Below are 24,833 nucleotides of genomic sequence, written 5' to 3' on the forward strand. Positions count from 1 at the left end.
GATACCAGTCCTATTGCAGGTAAAATGGTGAGCAGCAGGCCGCTAGGATCGATGAATTCAACATGATGAACTGCAGGCAGCAGATTTAGCATTTTACAAATTCCAAACTATCCTTGAAGAAAACCATGTATGGAGTAATACCATCCACACGATAGTTTAACAATCCAACCATGCCATCATAGTTCATACCCTCGCCTAAGAAAAACTGATTGGATAGAATCTCTTGAAGAAGGGGCCCTTGGCCTGAGGCAGGACGACCACCTCTGACCCCCACAGAATCTTACTGTCTTTACAGGTTAACTCATCTTGATGAGTGATGTAGGGCCTCAGCTGTTCAGACTTCTTGTAGCACCAGCCAGACTGTTTCATTTGTTTGACCTTTGAAAGAATGGTCTCTTTGGGTCACCTGTGGATATGCTCTGTGGACACTGGCAGGGTGTCCAGGAAGTTTATGGCTATAATGATCTCCTTGGATACCAATGCTCTTGGGTAGGGGCAAGCAACTTAATGCATCCGCATTAGCAATTTGCATCCAATGCTGGTGCTGAAAGGCATAGTTGTAAGTCGCCAACAACAGGGCCCAACACTGCCAAGGCTATAGGCAGTATGGATTTATCTCCCCTTAACAGACCCAGTAATGACTTGTGATCAGTCAGCATGTTAAACCACGGACCGTATATGTACATATATATGGAATTTCTTTACACCAAATATAAACACTAAACCTTCCTTCTTAATCTGGGTGCAGTTTTGTTCCTGGGTGGGGCCTCCGCTGTGGCCTGGCCCACGATCGGGGCCTCCCGATTGGCGGGCCAGTTTCTCGGGCTGGGGGCCTCTTTTGTTCCACGCTTGTCCCTGTAGCCCTACGCCATGTTGCGTCGGGGCCTGTGTGGAGAAGAGAGCCACTGCGCACGCGTGGCAATCGCGCCAGTCCCACTGCGCATACGCGTTTTGGCTCCGGCCCCACTGTGCATGCGCAGGCCCACGGCGCCTATCTGACACCGGGATCGGCAGCTGGAGCGGAGTGGGTCGCTCCAGTGCCGTGCTGGCCTCCTGTAGGATCAGAATTGCTGCTCCTGAGGCCATGTTGACGCCATCAAGAAACACGACGACGTTTACGATGGCGTCAACACTTAGTCTCAGGATCAGAGACCCCGCCCAGGGACTATCGCCATCATCCACTCTGAAAACTGAACCGGCTTCATTATACCCAACTCTTCCAATCTCTTTAGCTCTGCTTCAACCTTCTGATGCAATGGGTATGGCACTGGCCTGGCTCTGAAGAACTTGGGTCTCAAATCTGGATTGGCATATATCTTGGAAGATCTGCGCACCCACTCTAGTCACCAAAGCCTCAATGTCGACTTCCATTTTTAAGGGTCTGCCATTTTCCCTCAAGACAATTTCAATCAGAGCCGTATTGTTCAATTGGACTGCATTCAAGTGATGCATCACATGCTCCTCTCCAGAGCTCTTCTCCACTGTGTTCAGTGGCGCTGTGGACTACTGTTGCTGTTTCTTTTTGCATTGACACGCTTTGTTTCGCACAGCAACATGCTTTAATGTGCCCAATCGATTGCAACGGAAGCACACAAACTTTTTTTTAAAAATAAACATTTTATTGAGGTATTTTCGGTACAGTAACAACAAAATAAGCAATATACATGAAACCATAAACATAGTGCAAAATCCATTTACCTCTCGTACAGGTCCCACCCTTATTGACACCCTACTCTAATCTAAAGTAGCCCCCCCCCCCCCCCCCCGTCTGCTGACGATTAATTGCCCACAAAGAAGCTGACGAACAGCTGCTATCTCCGGGTGAACCCTAACAGTGACCCTCTCACGGGGAACTTGATTTTCTCCAAGCAGAGAAAGCTAGCCATGTCCGATAGCCAGGTCTCCGACTTTGGGGGCTGTGAGTTCCTCCATGCTATTAATATCCGTCTTCGGGATACCAGGGAAGCAAAGGCCAGAACGTCTGCCTCTTTTTCCTCCTGGATCCCGGGTCTTCTGACGCCCCGAATATCGCCACCTCTGGACTCAGCACCACCCTTATCTTTAACACCATGGCCATGACGTCCTCAAACCCCTGCCAAAATCCCCTAGCTTTGGACATGTCCAAAACACATGGACATAGTTTGCAGGTCCTCCCGCACATTTTGCACACTTGTCCTCAACCCCAAAGAATCCGCTCATCCGGGCCACTGTCATGTGAGCCCGGTGAACGACCTTAAATTGTATCAGGCTGAGCCTGGCACATGTTTATCATAGAATTTACAGTGCAGAAGGAGGCCACCCGGCCCATCGAGTCTGCACCAGCTCTTGGAAAAAGCACCCTACCCAAGGTCAACACACCTCCACCCTATCGCCATAACCCAGTAACCCCACCCAACCATAAGGGCAATTTTGGACCCTAAGGGCAATTTATCATGGCCAATCCACCTAACCTGCACATCTTTGGACTGTGGGATGAAACCGGAGCATCTGGAGGAAACCCACGCACACACGGGGAGGATGTGCAGACTCCGCACAGACAGTGACCCAAGCCGGAATCGAACCTGGGACCCTGGAGCTGTGAAGCAATTGTGCTATCCACAATGCTACCGTGCTGCCCATGGTGCGGATGTGTAGACTCTACTCAACGCGTCTGCCCATAGATCATCCTCTATCTCACCTCCCAGCTCCTCCTCCCACTTGCGTTTCAGCTCCTCGGTCTGCGTCTCCTCTGACCCCATAAGTTCCTTGTAAATGTCCGAGACGCTCCCTGCTCCTACCCACCCTCTGGAAACTACCACACATATATACACACACACATACACACACATACACACACATATGCAGGCACACACACACATACACACACATATACAAACACACGCACACATACATACATACACACACACATGTCCTGAATCTGCCTTAGTGGTAGGAGTGGGAAGGTTGACACCTGTTTACATAGGAAGTCCCGCACCTGCAGATACCTGAATTTGTTTCCCCTCGCCAACCCAAGCTTTTCCTCTAACCCCCTCACACTTGGAAAGCTCCCCTCAATGAACATATCCTCCATCTTCTCAATCCCCGCTCTCCGCCATAACCGGAACCCCCCCCTCCCCGAGGTAAACCAGTGATTATTACGGATTGGGGCCCAAACCGATGCTCCCACTGCTTCCACATGCCACCCCCACTGGCCCAAAACTCTCAGGGCCGCCACCACCATTGGACTGGTGGAGTACCGTGCCGGCGGGAAAGGCAGAGGTGCAGTTACCAATGCCCCCAGACTGGTGCCCTTACATGAAGCTGCCTCCATACACACCCATGCCGACCCCTCCCCCACCACCCACTTCCTGATCATGGCTATATTAGCCGCCCAGTAATAGTTGCTAAAATTTGGCAGCGCTGCCCGCCCTCTCCCCGGCTCCGCTCAAGCATTACCTTCCTTACTCGCGGGGTCTTGCCTGCCCAGACAAAGCCCGTGATCACTCTGTTGACCCACTTAAAAAAGGACCTCGGAATAAAAATGGGGAGACACTGAAATACAAATAGGAATCTCGGGAGGACCATCATCTTCACCATTTACACCCTGGAAGCATACAAACTTTTAAACATGGCAGGTCTGCTACAATGATATAGCAGTCCACCTCGGATTTGGTTTGATGCCCCGATTCCTTCCTGCTCTTTGGGTTCTGGTCCTGTCGCTAAGCCCGGTCCCAAACGCACAGTGCTCAGCAAGCTAGCGAAGCTTGGCTAAGAAGCCTGAGACAGATTTGTCATGATCCCTCACTGCAGAGTTCAACTTATAACATTGGAGGATAATCGAGGGCCTTGAGTTGCAATGTTCTTTAACCAATTTCACGATCTTGTCAAATGTCTTCGAGTCGGGTTCCTCCAGGTACATGAGGTTTCTAATCAAATTATATATTTTGGGCCCGCAAACTGTCAGAAGTATCACTTCTAGAGACTTCCGGTTGCGGCAATGCGGAGCTAAGCCGCAAGTTCGGCAGCTCCCGCTAGAAACGTACTTTGGGGCTCTTTGCAGGGCCCGCAACGGAGCTTTTTCGACGATTCCCGACATGGGAAGGGGTCTGCAGTAGATCCCCAGGGTTCTATGGTCCGGACCAGGAGTGGGGTGAGCAGAAAAGCGGTGGCAGCGCCTCTGGAAAAGCGGGGGAAGGAAAACAAAAAGGCAGCCAGCAGAGCCCTCAAGGAGTGGAGGCAGTGGGCGCAGGAGCAGCAGGAGACTCTTTGGCGCTGTTTCCAGGAGCTTAAGGTGGAGTTTCTAGAGTCGCTGTAGGCTACCACCGGTAAGCTGCTGGAGACTCAGACAGCCCAGGGGGCCGCAATCCGGGAGCTGCAGCAGCAGGCCTCCGAAAGGGAGAATGAGGCCGTGGCCGTCGCGGGGAAGGTGGAGATGCACGAGGCGCTCCATAAAAAGTGGCAGGAGCGGCTCGAGGAGCTGGGCAACCGGTCGAGGCGGAAAAATTTACGGAACCTGGGCCTCACTGAGGGGCTGGAGGGGTCGGACCTGGCGGCCTATGTGGTCGTTTTGCTGAACTCGCTGATGGGAGCTGGGTCCTTCCAGGGGCCCCTGGAGCTGGAGGGGGCCCACAGAATACTGGCCAGGAGGTCCAAGCCGAATGAGCCGCCACGGGCGGTATTAGTGCGGTTCCACCGGTTCGTTGACCGGGGGTGCGTGCTTCGGTGGGCCAAGAAGGAGCGGAGCAGCAAGTGGGAGAACACGGTGGTGCGGATCTACCAGGACTGGAGTGCGGAGGTGGCTAAGCGGAGGGCTGGGTACAACCGGACGAAGGCGGCGCTCTACAGACAGAGTGTGAAGTTTGGCATGTTGCAGCCGGCATGTCTGTGGGTCACCTACAAGGACCGTCACCATTATTTTGAGTCCCCGGAGGAGGCATGGGCCTTTGTGCAGGCCGAGAAATTGGACTCAAACTGAGGGTCAGGGATGGGGGTTTTGTATGTAAATGCAACTGTGTCTAATTTTTTTTTTGGAGGGGGGGTTCTCTGTTTCATGCGGGATGTGTGTTGGCTTTAGGGTGGGTGGGGCGATGTCTTTATGTCTTTTTATATGGGTCTGGTGGACGGATTCGGGCAGGGAGGTACATTGGGAGTGCGGGGAGCTGGTGGTGGGGACCGGCAATGGGAGTTGCCCTAGAGGAGGCGGGGTTGGGCAGGGCGAAAGGTTTCCTCTGGTTTCCCGCGCTGCGGGGTGATGGGGGCGGGGTCAGGGCTGAGAAGCGCGGGACTTTGCTGGTTGTTATTTTCCCGCGCAAGAGCGGGGGGGGGGGGGGGGGGGGGAGGAGGGCCTGCTGATGGGCACGGAGGAGGAGGAGTAGCCCCACGTGGGGAGGGGTCGGAGGTGTGGCGGGAGTCGCCGGGGTCAGCAGACTCACGGGAGTGTTATGGAGGGGGGGGCGCGGCTAGGAGGGGTTGCTGCTGAAATGGCCAGGAAGGAGCTGCAGTATGCAGGGGGTGCTGGGTGTGGGGGAGTTGCCACCGTAGGGAACAGGCTGAGTGGAGGGCGTGGCCAGTGGCGGGCAGGGGATGGGTTATGGCTAGTCGGCAGGGGAGGGGGGCAGGGAGCCCTCTGATCCGGCTGATAACCTGGAATGTGAGGGGGCTGAACAGGCCGGTCAAACGGGCCCGGGTGTTTACGCACTTCAAGGGGCTGAAGGCGGATGTGGCCATGCTCCAAGAGACGCAAGTTCGACTGAGGAAGGGATGGGTGTGCCAAGTATTTCATTCAGGGCTGGATGAGAAGAATCGGGGGGTGGCGATCCTGGTGGGAAAGAGGGTGTCGTTTGAGGTGTCAAATGTGGTGGCTGACGGTGGCGGAAGGTATGTGATGGTGAGTGGTAAGCTGCAGGGGGTGCGGGTGGTGCTGGTGAATGTTTACGCCCCAAACTGGGACGATGCGGGGTTTATGCGGCACATGTTGGGCCGCATTCCAGATCTGGAGGCGGGGGGCCTGATCATGGGGGGGGGGGGACGACTTCAATACGGTGCTGGAATCCCCATTGGATCGATCCAGGTCCCGGACGGGTAGGTGGCCGCCGGCGGCTAAGGTGTTGAGGGGATTTATGGATCAGATGGGAGGGGTGGATCCCTGGAGGTTTGCGAGGCCAAGGGCCAGGGAGTACTCGTTTTTCTCCCACGTGCATAAGGCCTATTCCAGGATTGATTTTTTTGTCCTGAGCAGGGGGCTGGTTTCGAGGGTGGAGGATGCTGAATACTCTGCCATAGCCATTTCGGATCACGGCCCGCACTGGGTGGACCTCGGGCTGGGGGAGGAGAGGGACCAGCGTCCGCTCTGGCGCTTGGAAGTGGGGCTGTTGGCAGACGAGGAGGTGGCCGGGAGGGTTCGGGGGTGTATCAAGAGGTACCTTGAGGCAAACGATAACGGGAAGGTCTGGGAGTCATTGAAGGCGGTGATTAGAGGGGAGTTGATTTCCATCCGAACCCATAGGGAGAGGGAGAGATTGGTGGGGGAGATGGTGAGGGTGGACAGGAGATATGCAGGGGCTCCGGAGGAGGGATTGCGGGGGAGCGGCATAGCCTTCAGGCCAGGTTCGATCTACTGACCACCAGAAAGGCGGAAGCTCAGTGGAGGAAAGCACAGGGGGCGGTGTATGAATACGGGGAGAAGGTGAGTAGGATGCTGGCACACCAGCTCCGAAAGCGAGACGCGGCCAGGGAGATTGGGGGAGTGAAGGATAGAGATGGGAAGGTGGTGCTGAGGGGGGGTAGACGTTAATGGGGTCTTAAGGGACTTTTATGGGGCATTGTACCAGTCTGAACCCCCGGTGGGGGGGGGGGGATGGGGGGGGGGGGGGGGGGGGAATGGGGCGCTTCTTGGAAAAGCTGCGATTTCCGAAGGTGGAGGCGGGGCAGGTGGAGGGACTGGGGGCGCCAATTGAGCTGGAGGAGCTGGTTAAAGGGATAGGGAGCATGCAATCGGGGAAGGCGCCGGGGCCGGATGGGTTTCCGGCCAAATTTTATAAAATGTATGCGGACCTGTTGGGCCCCCTGTTGGTTCGGACCTTTAACGAGGCAAGGGAGGGGGGGCTTTGCCCCCAACTATGTCACGGGCGCTGATTTCCTTGATCCTTAAGCGGGACAAGGACCCTCTGCAGTGTGGGTCATATAGGCCGATCTCGTTGCTAAACGTAGACGCTATGGTGAATGAGATTCACACAATATTCTAAGTTACCAATGTCACTCTGTTCCATTGTATATACGTACCGATATTGTAAGTGCAGTTGCACTACCCGACCACCAGGGGGAGTAGCTCTGGGAGTACTCGAGAGTTTGTACTGGGCTCCCCCCTTGGCTCCGCCCAGAACTCCTCCCCCTTGAGCTGCTGTATAAAGATCCATGCCATAGAGCCAGCCAGCCAGTTTATCGAAAGTTCAACGGCGAACAGGCTGGCTCTGTTGTAAGTATATTAAAACCGCTATTCTAATCCTACAAGCGCGTGTCCGTAGAATTGATGGTTCCATCAAATCTTACTTACGAAACAGTCGAAGTAAATCATGGAAGCAGCCCTCAAGCCCGGATGCCTAGAACTCGACCCGCAGGATGCAGAGGCTAAATACATTTTCTCGTACTGGCTGAGATGTTTTAAGGCCTACCTGGCAGAAGCCAGCACCGCTGAAACAACGGAGGAACAAAAGCTCAGCCTACTGCACGCGAGGGTAAGCCACAGAATCTCCACACAGCTAAATCCGGCTGGTTCTTACACCACAGCGCTGGCGATATTGGACAAAATGTACGTTAGGCCCATTAATGAGGTTTATGCACGCCACGTGTATACGACTCGCCGTCAGCGGCCTACAGAAACGCTAGCCGAATTTGTACGTGAACTGAACAATCTCTCCAATGACTGTAATTATCAGGCCGTTACCGCGGCTGAACATAGGGAGCTTGCTGTGCGGGACGTTTTCGTAGCGGGCCTTAGATCGAACTATGTGCGCCAAAGACTGCTAGAAAAGGGGCCCCAGGACTTAGATACTACTGTGGAGGCTGCTACCACTATGGAAGTCTCCTTCCGCAGCCTCACCACGTTTCCCACGGACTCCGCGACCTCATCGTGGGCCCCCAACTAACAACTCCCCCAGGCCTGTGCCGCACGGCCCCTCAGCTACCGCGCTGCCAAAACCAGTTACCCTGCGGCCCCAGCCAGTCACTCTGCTACCCCAGGCAGCTACTCAGCTGCTCCAGCCTGCTATTTATGTGGACAAAGCCAGCACCCGCGGCAGCACTGCCCAGCCCGATCCGCTACCTGCAGCAGCTGCGGGAAGAAAGGCCACTATGCCAGAGTGTGCCTCGCGAAAAGGGCCCCAGTTTCTAACTCTCCAGTAGAGAGAACAAATCGCTCCCAGCACCAGCGGGCACGCGGGGCCCGAAACGCTGCGGCCTACGCCCCGACTCCGCCCCCTCCCGCCACGTGCGATCCATGGGGGCCGCCATCTTGGCAAACCCCCACCATGTGGCCGGCCACGTGCGACTCATGGGGGACGCCATCTTCCTCGCCGCTCACCACGTGCGATCCACGAGCCCCATCTGCATCTCCATGCTCAGATAGCTCATCAGAAGACTACGACTTCCCCGGGCACTCATCACGCGGCCTGCAACTCAGCGCAGCGATCCTGCATCAAGCTCGCCAGAACGTACCGGCATCTACTCGACCGGACGTCCACTCGGAAGACTACGACTTCCCCGGGCACCCATCACGCGGCCCGCAACTCAACACGGTCACCCTAGATCAATACCACCCCAAGCACCTACGAAGTTCGATGGCGGAGGTCCAGATCAACAGGTACAGCACGCCATGCCTCTTTGACTCCGGGAGCACTGAGAGCTTCATTCACCCAGAGCTGATAAGATGCTGTTCGCTTCCTATTTTTCCTGTGAGCCAAACTATCGCCCTCGCTTCGGGCTCCCACTCAGTCCAAATCCAAGGACGCACCGTCGCTACGCTCACAATTCGAGGCGCTAGTTATTCTAAATTTAAACGTTATGTCCTGCCCGACCTCTGCGCGCCACTCTTATTAGGCCTGGATTACCAGTGCAACCTCAAGAGCCTCACCCTCAGCTTCGGCGGGCCCCTGCGCCCACTCACTATCTGCAGCCTAGCCACGCTGCGCATCTCCCCCCCCCCCCCTCCGCTAATCTCACTCCAGATTGCAAACCAGTAGCTACTCGCAGCAGGCGATACAGCCGACAGGATAGGGTCTTTATCCGATCGGAGGTCCGACAGCTGCTCAGTGAAGGGATCATAGAGGCCCGAAATAGTCCCTGGAGAGCTCAGGTGGTGGTCGTCAAGACCGGGGAAAAATTTCGCATGGTCGTCGACTATAGTCAGACCATAAATCGCTTTACGCTCCTAGACGCGTATCCCCTCCCCAGAATTGCAGACATGGTTAATCAGATCGCCCAATATCGGCTATTTTCCACGGTGGATCTGAAGTCTGCATACCACCAGCTCCCAATCCGCCCGGAGAACCGCCACTACACGGCGTTCGAGGCCGATGGCCGCCTCTTCCATTTCCTCCGGGTTCCCTTCGGTGTCACTAATGGGGTCTCGGTGTTCCAACGAGCAATGGACCGAATGGTAGACCAGTACGGGCTGCGGGCCACGTTTCCGTATCTGGACAATGTTACCATCTGCGGCTATGACCAGCAGGACCACAACGCCAACCTCCAGCGTTTTCTCCAAACGGCACAGAAATTAAACCTCACTTATAACAAGGAGAAATGCGTTTTCCGCACAAACAGACTGGCCATCCTCGGCTACGTCGTGGAGAACGGAGTCCTGGGCCCAGACCCGGACCGTATGCGCCCCCTCTTAGAACTCCCCCTCCCTCATTGCCCCAAGGCCCTCAAACGGTGCTTGGGGTTCTTTTCATACTACGCCCAGTGGGTCCCTCAATATGCGGACAAAGCCCGCCCACTCTTCAAGGCCACACGATTTCCCCTGTCAGCTGAGGCGCGACAGGCCTTCAGCTGCATCAAGGGGGACATCGCCAAAGCCGCCATGCGGGCGGTGGATGAATCCACTCCCTTTCAGGTTGAGAACGACGCCTCAGAGGTAGCTCTAGCAGCCACTTTAAATCAGGCCTTTATGTTTGACAACTCGCAAAGGGGCAAAATAAAAAACGATAAAATCCTTCGGTGGAGGATCGAACTCTCCACCTTTAGTTACGATATTAAATATCGACCGGAGAAGCTCAACGAGCCCTCGGATGCCCTATCCCGCGGGACATGTGCCAGCGCGCAGATCAGCCGTCTGAAAACCATCCCCGATGACCTCTGCCATCCATGGGTCACCCGGCTCGCCCACTACATCAGAGCCCGAAACCTGCCTTTCTCCAACGAGGAGGTAAAAGCGGTCACCAGGGACTGCCCGATCTGTGCGGAGTGCAAACCGCACTTCTATAGACCAGACAGGGTCCACCTGGTCAAGGCTTCTAGGCCCTTTAAACGCCTTGCAATCGATTTCAAAGGGCCACTCCCCTCCACTAACAAGAACATTTATTTCCTCAACATCATAGACGTGTTCTCCCGATTCCCTTTTGCCATTCCATGCCCTGATATGACCTCCCACACAGTCATTAGGGCCCTGCATAGTGTCTTCACCCTGTTTGGGTTCCCCAGCTACGTGCACAGCGACCGGGGTTCGTCCTTTATGAGCGACGAGCTGCGTCAGTACCTGCTCGACAAGGGCATCGCCTCGAGCAGGACTACCAGCTACAACCCCAGGGGGAACGGGCAGGTGGAGAGAGAGAACGCGACGGTCTGGAAGACCGTCCTACTGACCCTCCGGTCTAGAAAACTCCCAATGGCAAGAAGTCCTCCCAGACGTGCTCCACGCAATTAGATCCCTCCTCTGTACAGCGACAAATCAAACCCCTCACGAGCGGCTCTTCATTTTTTCTAGGGGCACTACCACGGGAGTCTCACTTCCGGCATGGGTGAGGACACCAGGCCCAGTTGTCCTGAGGAAGCACGTCAGGGTGCACAAAACCGACCCCCTTGTTGAAAAGGTGCGCCTCCTCCATTCCAACCCACAGTACGCATTTGTGGAGTTCCCGGACGGTTGCCAGGACACAGTATCCCTTCGGGACCTGGCACCCGCAGATCCAGCCCCCCCCCTAGCCCCAGCGAGGAACCCCTTACACCGTTCCCTATGCTGCTGCCCCCTCGCGCCCCCGATCCCGCAAGCTCGCCCCACCTGTTCCACGCGCCAGCACCAGCCCGCCCCCAGTCTCCGGTCGAGCCAGAGGTGTATGAAGTTCGGATGAGACCCGCCCCGGAGTCTCCCATCATACCCCAGCTCTCAATACCCACCCAGCCAGCGCAAGAGGCTGCAACCCCGGTGCTCCGTAGATCGCAACGAACAATTCGTCCACCGGACAGACTAACTCTGTGAGCCACCACCCCCGCCGGACTTGATTTTTTTCACAGGGGGTGAATGTGGTGAATGAGATTCACACGGTATTCTAAGTTACCAATGTCACTCTGTTCCATTGTATATACGTATCGATATTGTAAGTGCAATTGCACTACCTGACCACCAGGGGGAGTAGCTCTGGGAGTACTCGAGAGTTTGTACTGGGCTCCCCCCCTGGCTCCGCCCAGAACTCCTCCCGCTGGAGCTGCTGTATAAAGATCCGTGCCACAGAGCCAGCCAGCCAGTTTATCGAAAGTTCAACGGCGAACAGGCTGGCTCTGTTGTAAGTATATTAAAAGCGCTATTCTAATTCTACAAGCACGTGTCCGTAGAATTGATGGTTCCATCAGACGGCAAGCTGTTGGCAAAGATCTGGCTAAGAGGATTGTGTGCCGGGGGTCATTCACGAAGACCAGACGGGGTTTGTAAAGGGAAGGCAGTTGAATACCAACATACGAAGGCTTTTGAATGTCATTATGATGCCGGCTGTGGAAGGGGAGGCGGAGATAGTGGTGGCATTAGACGCGGAGAATGCCTTTGATAGGGTTGAGTTGGGGTATCTGTGGGAGGTGTTGGAAAGGTTTGGGCTTGGGGAGGGGTTTGTCCGTTGGGTGAGGTTGCTTTATGAGGCCCCGATGGAGAGTGTAGCCACGAACAGGAGGAGGTTGGAGTACTTTCGGCTGTACCGGGGGACGAGACAGGGGTGTCCCCTGTCCCCCTTGCTTTTTGCGTTGGCAATTGAGCCCCTGGCCATGGCGTTGAGGGAGTCGGGGAACTGGGGCGGCCTGGTGCGGGATGGGGAGGAGCATCGAGTGTCGCTTTATGCGGACGACCTGTTGCTGTATGTGGCGGACCCGGTGGGGGGAATGCCGGAGGTGATGAGGATTCTCAGCGAATTTGGGGGCTTTTCTGGGTATAAGCTCAACCTGGGTAAGAGCGAGTTGTTCGTGGTGCACCCGGGGGATCAGGAGGGGATTGGTAGGCTCCCACTGAAGCAGGCAGGGAGGAGCTTTAGGTACCTAGGAGTCCAGGTGGCTAGGAGCTGGGGGCCCTGCATAAGCTCAACCTCACAAGGTTGGTGGAGCAAATGGAGGAGGAGTTCAAAAGGTGGGATATGTTATGATGGAACCATCAATTCACCAGACACATGTTTCCGATGTGAATCTAGGCTTTAATCGACTGACTTCAGAGCCAGCTTGTTACCTGTCGATGAACTCGTAGTGACCCAGGCTGACTCTGGACATGGATACTTATACAGCTGCACTAGGGGGAGGAGTCGTGGGCGGTACCAAAGGTGGAGCCCAGTACATGTTCCTCAGTGCTCCCAGCGCTACACCCCTAGTGGTAGGATGGCGCTACTGTGTTTACAATAACAGTGTGAATTATTATATACATTCATATATTACATTCACCACATGTTACCACTGTCGCTGGCGGGTAGGGTGCAGTCCGTCAAGATGACGGTGCTCCCGAGGTTTTTGTTCCTGTTTCAGTGCCTTCCCATCCTTATCCCGAAGGCCTTTTTTAGGAGAGTTAACAGGAGTATTACGGGATTTGTATGGGCGCATGGGACTCCGAGGGTGAGAAGGGTGTTCTTGTGCGGGGCAGGTATGGGGGGGCTGGCGCTGCGCAACCTCTGTGGGTACTATTGGGCTGCCAGCGCAGCGATAGTGCGTAAGTGGGTAATGGACGGGGAAGGGGCAGCATGGAAGAGGATTGAGATGGCGTCCTGTGTGGACATGATCCTGGAGGCGCTGGTAACGGCGCCGTTGCCGCTCCCTCCAACAAGGTATACCACGAGCTCGGTGGTGGCGGCTACCCTCAAAATTTGGGGGCAATGGAGACGGCATAGGGGGGAGGTGGGGGGCTCGATGAAGTCCCCGATACGGTGGAACCACCGGTTTGTTCCAGGGAGCATCAATGGCGGATTTCTGGGCTGGCACAGGGTAGGTATTAGGAGGTTGAGGGGCCTGTCTGTGGATGGGAGGTTCACGAGCCTGGGGGAGTTAGAGGGGAAGTTTGGGCTCCCCCCGGGGAACATGTTTAGGTACATGCAGGTTAGGGCGTTTGCCAGGCGGCAGCTGAAGGGGTTCCCTCTGCTGCCTGATGTACCATCAATTGAACGCGAGACGAGTTGCTGGACAAAAGTATGGCTTTAATCAGCTCGATGTTAGCCCTGCGGTGGATTACAGTACAAGGACGACCGCCGGGAGTACTGGGTATTTATACCCCGCCCTGGATGCGGGGTTAACTCAGCCTCTTGACCAATCGGGGAGCCGTCACATGACTGGTCTCAACCAACCGGTCGAGAGGCACATGACCGACCACGGCCAATGGTAAGCCGGTGTTCTGCACCAATGGCAGGCAGCTATGCTAATCATACCACCACATTCACCCCTTGCGGAGAAAGAAGCCGGGGTGGGGGGTGTCAACAAGACCTTGAGGGGGTGGGGGGGGGGGGGGAGAACTAGTGGTATGAGTAGTAAGGAGAGAAGGAAAAAAAAATGTATCCTTGGCTTCCCACTGGCCCAGACATTTAGCAACAGTACATAGTGTCCATACAAGGTCCATGGTGGTGTTGAAAGTTAAATGGACTCGATCAGCCTTTTTGTTGCCCGTGACGTCCTGGCAGACCGCCGCAGTGGAGTTGGTGACGTTGGTTCAGCCGATGGTGGTGGTTCAGCTGATGTCCTGGACTCCGGGAGCGATGGTCCTTGAACTGTCTCCGTAACCCGGGCTGGTGGGGGAGAGGCCATGGATGGAGGAGGGGTGGCCTGGGTAGGGCGCTGGGGGAAAAGGGGCAGGGGGGGGTTCTGTGGTGAAGGGGGGGGAAGGCCGCACGCCGGCGGGTGCCAGGTCCCGGAGGGAGACCGTGTCCTGCCGACCGTCGGGGTACTCCACGTACGTGCGGGTTAGCGTGGAGTAACTTAACTTGTTCCACCAACGCACATGCTTCCGGAGCAAGATGGGTCTGGGGGCGGCCAGCCACGTCGGGAGAGGGGATCCGGAGGACGACTTCCTGGGGAAAACAAGACGACGTTCATGAGGTGTCTGATTAGTTGTGGTACAGAGGAGGGAGCGGATAGAATGTAGGGCATCGGGGATAACCTCTTGCCATCGGGAAATAGGGAGATCTCTGGACCGGAGGGCCAGTAGGATGGTCTTCCAGATGGTACCATTCTCCCGCTCGACCTGTCCGTTACCCCGGGGGTTAGAGCTGGTCGTCCTGCTAGAGGCAATGCCCCTGCTGAGCAGGAATTGACGCAGCTCGTCGCTCATAAAGGAGGACCCCCGATCGCTGTGTATGTACGCGGGGTAGCCGAACAGGGAGAAGATGGAGAGGAGGGCCTTAATGACGGTCGATGTGGTCATGTCGGGGCAGGGAATGGCGAAGGGGAAGCAGGAGTATTCATCGATCACCGTCAGGAAGTAAATGTTGCGGTCGCTAGAGGGAAGGGGCCCCTTGAAGTCTATGCTGAGACATTCGAAGGGGCGGGATGCTTTGATCAGATGCGCGCGCTCGGGGCGGTAGAAGTGCGGTTTGCACTCTGCGCAGATGTGGCAGTCACGGGTTACTGTCCTGACTTCCTCGATGGAGTAGGGCAGGTTGTGGGTCTTTATGAAATGATAGAAACGGGTCACCCCTGGATGGCAGAGGTCCGCGTGGAGGGAGCGGAGGCGGTCTATCTGCGTGCTGGCGCAGGTACTGCGGACAGGGCATCAGGAGGCTCATTGAGCTTCCCAGGACGATACAAGATATCATAGTTGTACGTGGACAACTCGATCCGCCACCGCAAGATCCTGTCGTTCTTAATCTTGCCCCTCTGTGCATTATCGAACATGAAGGCCACTGACCGTTGGTCTGTGAGGAGGGTAAACTTCCTGCCGGCCAAATAGTGCCTCCAATTTCGCACAGCTTCGACTATGGCCTGGGCTTCCTTTTCCACTGAGGCGTGGCGGAGTTCGGAAGCCTGGAGGGTTCTGGAGAAGAAGGCCACGGGTCTGCCCGCTTGGTTCAGGGTGGCCGCCAGAGTTACTTCTGATGCGTCGCTCTCGACCTGGAAGGGGAGGGACTCGTCGATGGCGCGCATCGTGGCCTTTGCGATGTCCGCTTTGATGCGGCTAAAGGCCTGGCAGGCCTCTGTCGACGGCGGGAAGGTCGTGGACTGAATGAGGGGACGGGCTTTGTCAGCGTAATTGGGAACCCATTGGGCGTAGTAAGCAAAGAAACCCAGGCAGCGTTTAAGGGATTTGAGGGTATTGGGGAGAGGGAGTTCCATCAGGGGGCGCATGCGTTCGGGGTCGGGGCCTATCACTCCGTTACGCACTACGTAGCCGAGGATGCCATGTGCGGGTCGGTGCCTATCACTCCGTTACGCACTATGTAGCCCCGGACGCCACGCACTTATCCTTATTGTAAGTTAGGTTAAGGAGTTTTGCGGTTTGGAGGACTTTTCGGAGGTTGGTGCCGTGGTCCTGCTGGTCGTGGCCGCAGATGGTGACATTATCGAGGTACGGGAAGGTAGCTCGTAATCCGTACTTGTCGACCATTCAGTCCATCTCCCGTTGGAAGACCGAGACCCCATTTGTGACACCGAATTGAACCCTTAGGAAGTGGTAGAGGCGCCCATCAGCCTCGAACGCGGTGTACTTGCGGTCACTCGCGCGGATGAGGAGCTGGTGATAAGCGGACTTGAGGTCCACAGTGGAGAAGACTTTGTATTTCGCAATCTCATTTACCATGGCGGAAATACGGGGGAGTGGATACGCGTCCAGTTGCGTAAACCGGTTGATGGTCTGGCTGTAGTCGATGACCATCCGGTTTTTCTCTCCAGTCCGGACCGCCAGCACTTGGGCTCGCCAGGGACTGTTGCTGGCCTCGATGACCCCTTCCTTCAGCAACCTCTGGACCTCGGACCTGATGAAGGTCCGGTCCTGGGCGCTGTACCGACTGCTTTGGGTAACGACAGGTTTGCAATCGGGGGTGAGATTAGCAAACAAGGAGGGGGGGTCCACTTTGAGGGGCGCGAGGCTGCAGACAGTGAGGGGGGTATAGGGCCGCCGAATTGGAAGGTCAAGCTCTGCAGTTTGCACTGGAAGTCCAGTCCTAGGGGTGCCGGTGCACAAAGGTCAGGGAGGATAACCTTCCCCTGGACTGTGAGGTCGGCGATGCAGCACCCGGTGATGCGGACGGAGTGCGAACCTGAGGCTAACCCGATTTTGTGTTTTACAGGGTGGACAGGGAGTGCACAGCGTCTTACCGTGGCAGGGTGTACGAAGCTTTCCGTGCTCCCGGAGTCCAGCAGGCAGCCCGTCTCGTGCCCGTTGAGGTGGATTTGCGTCGTCGTCTTGGCGAGCGTGCGTGGACGTGACTGGTCGAGCTGAATGGCCGCGAGCCGTGGAGAAGATCCATTGTTGGCGGCGGCCGCCGCCGCCGAGTGGGTGCTGGCAGGACCTTGTGTGCCAGTCCAGGATGGCGTCGCCCAGAATCCGCACGTGGAGTCGGGGCCCCAAGATGGCGGCGCCCAGGAACCGCACGTGGAGTCGGGGCCCCAAGATGGCGGCGCCCAGGACCCGCACGTGGGGTCAGGGCCCCAAAATGGGGGCGCCCAGGACCCGCACGTGGAGTCGGGGCCCCAAGATGGCGGCGCCCAGGACCCGCACGTGGCGTCCGGGGCCCAAGATGGCGGCGCCCGCAGGACCCTCGTGGTTGCTGGGGGCGGGGTTAGCGGTGCCGGCGGGCCGATCGGAGCGGCTGAGAGCGGGGGCAGAGAGGCGCGCAGGCCAGGCGCAGGGGCCCGGGGGAGGGGGGGGGGAAGATTGGTGCGGTGCACTGGAAGAGCCCGGAGGAAGAGATCCCCGGTCGCTGTGTGGCACAGCAGCGACCGATTTGGCCTGGCAGACCGACGAAAAATGGCCTCCTTCCCGCAGCTCTTACAAAGGGCGGAGCGGGCCGGGCAGCGCGGGTGGGATGTTTGGCGAACCCAAGTAGCAGCGGGGCCCCGCGGACTTGTCGGGGCATCCCGCGGCACAGGCCTGAGGGGAGTCGGGAGCGACGGATGGCGGTGGGGAAGCGTGCCAGGAGGCCCAGGGCGCTGCAGCGCGGCTGGGACATAGGCGCGGGCGTTTAAGTCGGCGACCTCCAGGGAGGTGGAGAGAGTCCGTGCCTCAGTCAGGCTGAGGTCGTCTTTTTCCAGCATCCGCTGGCGGATAGCGACGGACTGCATCCCAGCCACGTAAGCATCTCTGATCAAAAGTTCCATGTGCTCGGTGGCTGAAACTTGGAGGCAGGCGCAATTCCTCCCCAGGACAGCGAGGGCCCGGTAAAAATCGTCTAAGGACTCACCGGGGAACTGTTGTCTAGTAGCCAGCAGATGTCGGGCGAACACTCGGTTTACCGGCTTAAGAAACTGTCCTTTTAGCTTATCCATGGCCGCGTCGTATTCCTTTTCTTCCCCTATCATCGCGTAGGCCGCCATGCCCACACTGGAATGGAGAATATGAAGCTTCTGTGCCATGGTGGGGGGGCTGCTTGCGGTCGCCAGGTAGCTATCGAAACACGCCAGCCAATGCTTGAAGATTTCCGGTGCGTTTCGGAGTTTGCGGGCTGATGCGGAGCATTCGGGCTTGATCCGGAGCTCCATCTTCAAATTTCTAGCTGTTTAAATTGATGTACCATCAATTGAACGTGAGACGAGTTGCTGGACAAAAGTATGGCTTTAATCAGCTAGATGTTAGCCCTGCAGTCGATTACAGTGTAAGGACAACCGCCGGGAGTACTGGGTATTTATACCCCGCCCTGGAGGCGGGGTTAACTCAGCCTCTCGACCAATCGGGGAGCCATCACATGACTGGTCTCAACCGACCGGTCGAGAGGCACATGACCGACCAGGGCCAATGGTAAGCCGGTGTTCTGCACCAATGGCAGGCAGCTATGCTAATCATACCACCACACTGCCCCCATGTGGGGTCCGGGACAGGATGCTCTCGGGGGTGTGGGTTGGAGGATTGAGGATTTTGGACGAGGCCTCGGTGGAGGAGCTGAAGTGTAAATGGGAGGAGGATCTGGGTGAGGAGGTTGAGGAGGGGACGTGGGCGGATGCCCTGGAAAGGGTGAATTCCTCCTCTTCCTGTGCGAGGCTTAGCCTCATGCAGTTCAAGGTGCTGCATAGAGCCCACATGACGGGGACGAGGGAGTAGGTTTTTCGGGGGCGAAGACAGGTGTGCTAGGTGCTCGGGGAGCCCAGCGAACCACGCCCATATGTTTTGGGCATGCCCAGCGCTGCGGGAGTTTTGGAAGGGGGTGGCAAGGACGGTGTCGAGGGTGGTGAGATCCAGGGTCGAGCCAGGCTGGGGACTCACAATTTTTGGGGTTGCAGTGGAGCCAGGAGTGCAGGAGGCGAAAGAGGTCGGTGTTCTGGCCTTTGCGTCCCTAGTAGCCCGGCGGAGGATCTTGCTTCAATGGAACGATGCGAGGCCCCCAAGCGTGGAGGCCTGGATCAATGATATGGCGGGGTTCATCAAATTGGAGAAGGTGAAATTTGCCCTGAGGGGATCAGTACAAGGGTTCTTTAGGTGGTGGCAGCCTTTCCTGGACTTGCTGGCGGAACGGTAGGGAAATAGGCCGGCAGCAGCAGCAACCCGGGGGGGGATGGGGTTTGATTCGGTGGGAGTGAGAATTGTGTACATGGGGTTGTTGGATGTGGCGGGTGTTATCTCTTTCCTTTTTGTTGTTTGCTTTTATTTTTGTTTTTGTAGTTGCTTTTGTAGTTGGGTGGTTGTTGCTCTTGGGTTTTTACCATGGTTGTTTTGTTAATATTGTTTGTTGTTTATATTTTGTGAAAACCTTAATAAAAATTATTTTTTAACAAAAAAGTAGTATCACTTCTACTTGTCCTTGCCTGCGATCTTGTTTGCAATAAAAAGAAGAAACCGAGGCATTCAATGCACTGACTCGATGACTCAATCCCTGGGTCAAATGGGTCTAGTTTCCCAATGATAGGCACTTCCACTCACGGTTGAAATGATTGTGACTCGTGCTGGAGCTTCCCTACTTTCTTAACTGTTCCTTCCATCCCCCTCAATTCACAATTGTCAACTGCAAGCGAAAACTTGTACCTCGTTGCCAATGTGGTGACTCGAGACATCCACTGGACACTTGGCTTCCAGTAGTGAACAAAGGGGTTTATTGATAAAAGGCAAAGACAGTTAGATAACAGGCACAGGGGCGGGCGAGATTCAACATACAACAGGGGCGGACAGGATTCACCATCCTGCCAGACCCATTCTCTGGCACAGCACGCACCCGCTGGCAGCAGGATCCTCCGGCCTGCAGCCGGTCAATGGGGTTTCCCATTGTGGCCACCCTCACGTCTTCAAGAACTCTGCGTGCATGAGTGTGCTGCCGACAAAATGGAGGATCCTGATGATGGAGAATCCAGCGCAAAATCTTTACATTCAGCTGCCTGGACCACACTGCCCAGGGTCTGCTCCCAGGGCCCCATGCAAACTCTCCATTGGCCGGGGTTCACATGCCGGGGTTCACTTGCTCGTGTGCAATTAGCCCAGAGCTGGTCACGTGATCTGTGGACCTTAAAGGGGCCAAGTCACCACTCTCAGCAAACCAGGATGTCCCTCATGCAGTTGGCCAAGGACTCTACTACACAAGCACAGAGGAATAATCACAAGATAATAGAACTTCATTCTGCACTGTCAACTCAAGTCTTCAGCACGGTAGTTCAGTGGTTAGCACAGTTGCTTCACAGCTCCAGGGTCCCAGATTTGATTCCCACCTTGGGTCACTGTCTGTGCGGAGTCTGCACGTTCTCCTCTGTGTGGGTTTCCTCCGGGTGCTCCGATTTCCTCCCACAGTCCAAACATGTGCAGGTTAGGTGGATTAGCCATGATAAATTGCTCTTGGTGCCCAAAAGGTTTGGTGGGGTTACGGGGATAGGGTGGAGGTTTGCGCTTGGGTAGGGTGCTCTCTCCAAGGGCTGGTGCAGACCCGATGGGCCGAATGGCCTCCTTCTGCACTGTAAATTCTATGATTCATGTGATGTAGGGCTTGAGGTCTGGATTTTTCCAATAGAATGTCTGACAGCATTCCTTTTTGGACTGTCAATCACCTTCCCCATCACTGGATTGATTCTTATATATCTTTGAACTTGAGATCAAGTCACAGGTACACTATCCACAAGCAAGAAATACAAAATATTCTTCAGGGTGATGCTTGATTGTAACAGCAATCGTGACATTTGCATGCTGCTTTGACTTGCAATATTCAACAGCATAATGTGTGTGACATTGATACTGTATCAACGACCATCTTTGCAATCTCCCAGCTGCCAATAATGATAATGGTGGAACCTTCATATAACGCAAATTATGTTCAGAGCTTCTTTTTCTAGCTGAGCATAATGAGTTAGTAAGAGTTCATGAAGCAAATACTATTTATTGTTCCTCTCCTGAAGGCATCATGTACGACACGACAGTACCAACCCCAATGGATAAGGCATCACAAGCAGGTTGCAACTTCATCTTGGAGTTATAATGAACCAACAGATCTGACTTCTGTAAGCTTCATTCACTTCATTGTATGCATTCTTCTGACCAGTGCCATGCCTGTTTGGCACATAGCACGGTGTGTAAAGATTTCAATGGTATTGCTAAATTCAGCACAAATTTACCATAATAATTAATCAATCCTAAAAACCTTAATTCTGTCACATTTTGAGAATGTGGTACTTTTAAGATTGCTGACATTCTTTGGCTCCTGGTGTAAATTGTATTTTTCCTTTGTAACTCTCAGGTTGTGGCTATGTAAATGTTTTAGGTTAGCTTCTAAATTCTTCAAGTATTCCTGTTGACTTGAAACAGTGATGAGTATGTAATCTAAATGACATTGCACTTCAGTCAACCCACTTAGAATTTCATCCATGGATCTTTGAAAAAGAGCAGGCACAGATGTTGGGTGCGATTCAGCGACCCCATGGCGCTCGGCACGAATCCAGACGCAATGGGTAAATTGTGCACAAGCCCAAAATCGGGCTCCAAGCTGGGACGATTGCAAGTTACCAGACTCATTCTGGCCAGCGTGATCTGGATCTCGCCCTCGCTGGGCAGTTCTCGAACTGCATATTTAAAGAGCCAGATGGCGGATTCACCCGGTGCTCGGGACTAAACAGCCGTGCCTGGGAGACATCGCCATGGCGCCATTTAGTACTGGTCCATGCAAATGTGGACCAGATGTAACAGCACCTGGGAAGGCCTCCAAGGCCATTAAAGGCCCCTGGGTGTCATGGACAGGGCAGGGTGGAATTATGGCACTCCGGCATCTTGGCATTGCCAGGGTGCCCAGGTGTCACTGCCAGGGTCCAGCAAACAAGTATTTAATTTGCAGCATCGATAATGATGTGTACAATATTGGGTTAATAGCAATTTTGAAATCTTCACAAATTCTCACTGAGTCATCCTGTTTCAATACAGGAACTACTCGTGTTGCCCAATCACATGTAGTAACAGGTTCAATGACTCATATTCATACTAGTCTTTCTAGTTCTTCTTAAGCTTTAGGACTGATGGCATATAGTATGGTTCTAAATTTGAAAACATTTAGGTGTGTTGTCGCGCTTGATTTTTAAGTGTACCTCAACTCCAGTCATTGAGCCTAGCGAATCTTTAAACACCTTCTTGTACTTCATCAGAAGTTGTTGCATGTTGCTCTTTGAATCAACCAGTTGATTAAATGTTTCCCAGTTAAACCTAACTTAGCCATAGATGCTCTGCCAAATAGAGCAGGGAATTTTCCATGGACAATGTGAAGAGGCAACTTTGCCGTCTCTCCATTTGCTTCTACTTTAACCAAAATGCATCCTTTTAATGGTACGACCTCTTCGATGTACATCCTTATGATCACATTTGGCGGCTTCAAAGGCTGATGCTTCAGCTTTTGATGATAAATTGTCACAGGTATAAACGATACTGCTGCACCTGTATCCATTTCCATTTTAATTTCTTGATCTTAAATATTGGATATAACCAAAAACATTGCTGATCGCCCTGTATTGATAAAACACCTAGCTTTAGCTCTTGCAGCAGCTCGTTTGCACTGCCTTTTGAGCGATCTTGAACTTCATCCACAAATTGGTAAACATAACGACTGCTGAGCTGTGCTTTTCTTTTTCTTGCATCTTGGTGCAGGAGAACTCTTCTGAGCCCAGCATGCCTTGGTAATGTAGCCGTTCTGGCCACAGTCCTCACATCTGTTTGTTTTACTCCAGCATTCCCCCGCTGAGTGTCTAACCGGTAAAGGTGACATGATTGCACCTTTGCAGCCTTGTTTCTTGCGGAATCCATTTTGTGGATCTTCGTTCATGTCCCTATCTGTGAAACGTCTCTTGTTGCTAGCTCCAAGGATGTGACAACTTCCACTGCAGCCTTTAGACTTAAATCACTTACAGTAAGCTGCTTCCTCTGAATAGCTTCACTACGAAGTTCACAAACCAGCCTGTCATGACAAGTATCATCAAGTGTTGCACCAAATTTTCCAATATTTAGCTAACCCTCTTAACGATACTACGAACTACGGCCCTGGAAGATGCAAAAAGCAAAAACCCCTGGCCATTTTAGGGGAAAGGAATTAGGAAAAGTCTTCTCCAATCCCATTGGGCAATCAGATCTGCTGCAGGAGGCCACATTACCCATGATTATATTAATTGCTGTTCCAGTTATCTTTGTGTACCATGATCTCTGCCCCACCCAAGATCTGTTGCAATTATCTTTTGTAGGCATGCAGCGAAGCATTCAATGCATACATCTTGTTCCTTATGTCTATTATTCTCTAAGAAAATAATCCCCTGACAAGTAACTTATTTCTGTCCTTGGATAACTTATACATTTTATCCCTGGTCTTCCCTGCCCTACCTAATTTAAAAATTATGACAATATGAACAGTTTATTTCCTTAATTATTTTAAATATCACTCCTTTAATGTAAATAGACCTTCCAAGTCACCCACTCTGTAAGGCAGGGTTTTTCAAAGTGTGGGTCGAGACACTCAGGTGGGTCGCAGACAGGTGTCAGGTCAGAAGGTCGTGGAGCCGGGGGCCGGTAACAATTCTGTAATTCATGGGGAGAAGCCGCTCCTTTGTAAAAACAAGAATTTAACAAGATTCAACATGAAGCTCAGAGATAACACCACTGGCCCACCTGGCCACACTGTCTATACTGTGTGGACAGGAACGGTTTCTAATTTGCTCCAACTTTATGTGGATAAGACTGGGAAACTGGAACATACCGGCTCGAGGAATAACAACCAACTAAGATCTAATCTCAGATTTAAAAACAAAACCATGAGAAGGAATTAGTTGGTCTCAATTGTCAAAAGAACAACACGCACAAGCCTCAAATAAAACTTCCCTATAATGTTCGACAGAAAGGGGACGTGATACTCTGTGTATTTGCCAATTTCTAAAAACCGACAACATGAAAATGACTTATTGTCACAAGTAGGCTTCAAATGAAGTTACTGTGAAAAGCCCCTGGTCACCACATTCCGGCACCTGTTCGGGGAGGCTGGTACGGGAACTGAACTGTGCTGCTGGCCTGCCGTGGTCTGCTTTCAAAGCCAGCGATTTAGTCCTGTGCTATATGCTGCATCAAATATTAATGACTTGACTGTAGGTACTGAGCACACATAATCTGGTTTTATGGATTTACAAAACCCAGAACACTCCCCCAATATAATGCCATATCAGGACAAAAGATACGGTATTGATATACATGCAATGTGTTTAAAAGTTGAAGGTTGGCGGGCGTGGTTGAATTTGGACTAGTTATCGATGCCTGGGCAAATTATTAAACTTCCACCTTCCCCAGTCGGTTGTTGCTCCTTGAGCGGAGAAGTTCCAATTTCCCAGTCTTATCCACACAAAGGTGCCCTTGAGGAAAACGTGAGACATAACTTAAGGGAATGGATCACTTTTGCAACACCCATTTATATACTTAGCCTATATACTTAGCCTATTTTGTGCTGCTCAGTCCACTAGACTACATAGCAACAATGTACATATTAGCATTTAAAAAATCCAAGGCACTTCACAACAGCATTATCAAAATGGACACTGAGCCCAAGGCAGAGATATTTCGGGGAAGTGGCGAAAAGCTTGGTAAAAGTGCTAGGTTTCAAGAAAACTCTGAAAGGAAAAGAGGAAGGTAAAAGGCAGAAAGGTTATGAACGAATTTCCATCAAACATAAGGCCTAGTTAGCTGAAAGTACAGCCATTAATGGTGGGTGAAGAGAGGTAGAAATGTTATGGGCCAGGGTTTAGAGAACCCCAAAGTATATCATGGCGTTCACGTGACC

General features: G+C 53.7%; 1 protein-coding gene across 4 annotated transcripts in view; it reads right to left on the minus strand.

Annotated features, from left to right (window-relative positions):
* The window catches only part of LOC119964594, a 189,252-nt gene that overhangs the window by 150,725 nt on the left and 13,694 nt on the right, over positions 1 to 24,833 (minus strand). The window contains exon 2 of one of the 4 annotated variants that reach the window (XM_038794273.1): positions 23,487 to 23,613. The exons of the other annotated variants lie outside the window; for them this stretch is intronic. The gene's annotated coding sequence lies outside the window, so the exon portion shown is untranslated. The remainder of the gene's footprint in view (positions 1 to 23,486; positions 23,614 to 24,833) is intronic. 4 annotated transcript variants of the gene reach the window in all.

Source organism: Scyliorhinus canicula, chromosome 4, assembly GCF_902713615.1.
Source record: "Scyliorhinus canicula chromosome 4, sScyCan1.1, whole genome shotgun sequence".
NCBI classification, from domain to species: domain Eukaryota; kingdom Metazoa; phylum Chordata; class Chondrichthyes; order Carcharhiniformes; family Scyliorhinidae; genus Scyliorhinus; species Scyliorhinus canicula.